The sequence below is a fragment of the Marmota monax genome, unplaced genomic scaffold, assembly GCF_021218885.2.
Source record: "Marmota monax isolate L192 unplaced genomic scaffold, Marmota_monax_Labrador192_F-V1.1 WCK01_AAM20220418_F8-fsc00031, whole genome shotgun sequence".
Lineage (NCBI taxonomy): Eukaryota > Metazoa > Chordata > Mammalia > Rodentia > Sciuridae > Marmota > Marmota monax.
Window position 1 is genome coordinate 2,826,717 of NW_026695197.1, and position 4,555 is coordinate 2,831,271.

The window sequence follows — 4,555 nt, forward strand, 5'->3', positions numbered from 1 at the left end:
AAGTCCCAGGTTTCCAATGTGAAGATCAGAAAATGACCAAATGGCCACTGAGAATCACATCTGTGTTTCAAATATTATGAAATACAATTGGGGAAGCAGGAAAATAAATCTTCCAACGTCATCAATTTCCTTACAGACACATACTCAGAAGTCTCATCTATAACATTTTCACTTCTTATTGGTCAGAATTTAAAAAATGGTCACATTTAGTTCAAGGGGTTGGGAAATAATGGTCTCTCAGCTAGGCACAGAGCCACTCTTAATGAAACTCTTAATCTCCAGGAAAGAATGAGGTTAAGAGACAGTTAATAGATAGCCGGGAGTCACTGCCACGACTCTTATAAGATACTAAAGGACCTGTGTTTGTTAGTGGTAAGTGTCCTCTTAATGTTTAACTGTGAATATATTTAATATTAAGACATTAACTTTAAATTAATTTTAATATGATAAATAATATGTTATATTTAATAATTGTTACTTATATTAGATAACATATTTATACTGAATATTTAACAACATTTAGCAACAAAATTAATGCTCAATTAATATTACATTGAAATGTTGCAATTTTAAAATGGTTATAAACCTGTCAATTTTTTTTTGCATGATTTCCAGGTCAAAAAAAAATCTTCATAGAATATATTTGCTTAATATAAATAACTGGTTCTGACAACATCTTAGCCACACCTGTGGTATTAGAAGTCAGCTACACCCACAAATTTAAAGTTTTTAGAGCATGCATGGGGATAAATTGGTTTAGTAAGCAAAGATTACATCAAGGCACCTACTTGTCAAAATGATCTCAGGACTTTTTAATCAACTTTCAGAGATATTTACATTAGTTTTCAAACATAATTTGGTAAATTTGTTGGATAGGCTTGACCAAAACTAATATGATTTCTTAATTATAGATTATCAAAATAAATTTACTCTGTAAAGTGGAAATGAATACATGATTTTCTTAAATTTGATTTATTTTATGTCATTGTAGACCCTCCAATATGTGGTCCAGTAATTAAGTGTAAATCAGTGTCCAGGGTGGTGAGGATATACAGAGGGAGGAGTTACTGCCTTGTGAGAGTTGAGACTCCTCAGGTCCTGAATTTGTGTCTAACTGAGCCAGGACAAACTTGCTTCCCTGTAGGTTGGTCATGGACCTGCAGCCTTAGGCTGCCTGTGTTGTTCCTTCTAATTGACTATGATGTTCACCTACTAGTTTTTGGTGCTTTTCATCTCACTTAACTATAAATGCAGTGCTTATCAAAGATGCCAGTGCATGCACACCTCCTGGGGATCATGTTAAAATGCAGATTCTGATCCCACAGGGCTGAGTGGGTCTCAGGAATCCACTACCCCAAGTGCTGCTGGGCTGCATAGCATACTGGAAACCTAAGAGCTGGTGCTGAGGAGAAAGATGTCACAAGGACAGGCATTTTCAGACTTGATAGGACATCAGAAACCCCCTGGGATCTGGTTAAAACAGCCTGGAGCTTCCTCTGCAGTAGATGTGGGCAAGGGATCCAGGAATTTGCATTTCTAACATATCAACGCAGTGTAGGGAGGATGCTGATCCTGTTGGTCCAAGAATCACATCTGGAATCAGTGATTTAGAATTTTAGTATAGGGGTTGAGGGGTTTTGAGGGTTTTTTGAGAGTTCAGGTTTAGATCAGTGTTGTAGCTCAGGGGTAGAAAGTGAGGTCTGGAATTAAATCCCCAACAGAAATGTAATTTTTATTTTTCTTAACTATGGTACTCCTAGAAGAGAAATATGGTAGGTCTAGAATAGCCGCACATCCTTGTAGGATACCTACCATGGATAAAATGTCCTGATGGATTTCCATTATAAAGGAGACTGAAAGTTTATCCACTCCTTAGTTACCCTTTAATTCCTAATTATATATTTTCAGGAAGGCAAAAGCAAATAAAGGAAATCTTTTCATTTGCACTTTGGATGAGTGTTTGTTATTTTGTTTTAAAATTTTTATTGAACTTCACCTGGTTGAAATAACTCTCCATCTATTTTAAGTGTGAATTCTAGATAAAAGATCATGTTTCTAAAATGAAGTCTTGACTTTTCATTTTAGTTTTAATAATTGTCATTTAAAAATTCCTAAAACATGGACAAAAAAATCCACAACTACAGATCTCGATTGCACACTGACAATTATATAAGAGTTCTTTTTTTTTTTTTTTTAAAGCCTGTGTATTCTCAGGTAAAATGCAAATCAAAGGAGGGCCACATTTGTTTTTTTTGTTTTTTGTTTTTTGATTTTTTTTTTTTTGGTTTTCCACCATAGTTAGGGAATAAGCAATATCTAATTCTTTAAATTCATTGATCAAAGGCTATTTTATTTCCATCAATCAAAAGCTTACCTTAAGAAGTAAAAACTTTAAAAATCATTTTTTTCTTAAAATATATGTTTTGAATGTACTTCACACATTTGTTTTCATAGAACTTATATACTCAGTCTCTGTTTATATATTTGAAAGCAGTTATTATCATATTGTTGGTACTAAAAATTTGAGGTAAGTATAATTTTTATCTTTTATGCAAACAATATCTATTCCAAGAGTTTTAAAGCCCTATAAAATATGCAAGGGCATTATACCTATCCTTAGTAATGCTATCTCCTGCTATACTTCTTTTTCCTTTTCCATATCCAAGCAAAAAGACAAAGGCAGTGTACGATTAAATTTATTTGGTCAGACACTTTCAGATTTATTAGCGGTAAAAGAGGCTAGATCAATGCAGCAATGTAGTTAAGATTTTCAATGGGTAAAGACTTTCATAACCAACACATTTTCAAAAAGGATCAAGAACATCCTCAACTCGAAAACACCTAGTTTGAACATTTTCCCAATAGCACAACATATGGCATTTTCTACAAATAAACATATACATAGGTATCAGGTTTTATGAAATGCTTTTAATAAACTCAGGAGGAATTAAAAGTTCAAAGTTAGGAAGTGTTTAATGAAACTCTAAAAAATTACACGGATCAATTTTCATCTACGTGGGGTTCTCATGGAATTTTTTTACATGAAATGTTTGAAATCTGAATCAAGATGAGAAAATTTGAATTGTTTTTTCCCTCATTATAGACTTAAGTATAACTATTAGCTTGTGAATTGACAATTAGCTGACAACTTACATGAAATATAGCATTTTATTAACAAACTAATTTATTAGCAGTCTGGTGGGGTTTCGCAAATTTCACCAATCATACAATTTAGACTTAGTTTGTGCATAAACAGAAAATGATTTTGAATTGCTGAAATAAATCAAACAACAGTTATAGGTTCTCTGTGATATTATTATTATTATTATTATTATTATTATTATTATTATTATTTTGTACCAGGAATTAAACTCAGGGGAACTTTACCACTGAGCTATATCCCTAGTTCTTTTTATTTTTTTTATTTTGAAACAGGGTCTCACTAAGTTGCTGAGTCTGGCCTCAAACTTATGATCCTCTTGCCTTAGCCTCCCTAGTCACTGGGATTACAGATATGCACCACTGTACGTGGCTGTGAGACACATTTTAATAATACTTATAAAATCCAAACTACTTAATACAAAATTCATTTTCCACATTTTAAAAATATTTCTTATAATACTTTTAACGTGTCTTTGCTTGCTGAGAAATCTAACTATGGACATTAATTGTACTTTTATGTTGAGTTATAAATTTTATTTTCCATACTTAAACAAGCATAAGAGAAATACGAAGACAAACAAACACATATAAATTTACATTCAGCAAACAATTTTTGATTTCTCAGAGTATATTCTATACCTACATCTAATAATATAATTGACAATATTATGATATGTCTAAATTTATAATGCTATACTTAAAATTTTTTAAATGCATATTATTTTCAGAGTAACATGTACGTCATGAAATGAAAATTACATTACACCCTCAAATTGTCTTATAATGATTGTAAAAATCGCACATTATGGATATCTTATAAAATCAAATCCAACTTATTAAGACTACATTTTGTTCCAATATCCAATTTCCTATCAAAAAGCACCTTTTCTAAGAAACTGAGAATAAGAGACCATTCACAATATTTAAAACAGTTATCACTCATTTTCAATAGTTAACAAATTTTTTAAAAAATAGGTTTTTTTGAATGAAAAATTGCCCCATTTTATATATTACTATTGTTTATAGATTCAGAATTTGCCACAAATGACTAATAAAACATTATTTAAATATGTAGTTTTCTCTAAATCAATAAAACATGATATTCTATTAATATTTTATGCCTTCAAAATAACTTATTTACTTAACTGTTTGTTCATATATCTACCAGTCAACAAATTTTTTGTCAGTGTTACTCTAATAGATTTCAATATTTTAACATATGCAAACCAAACACTATTTCTAATTTTCTAGTTTTTAAAATAATTACCAATGCAGAATGAGCATTAAGTTCCAATATGAATGCCAATTCAATTTTTGGCATGTTCAAAGTGCTAAGCCCTGTCAATCAGAGCTACAGCCTAATGCTTTCAGGGCTTGTACAAATAATTGAAGA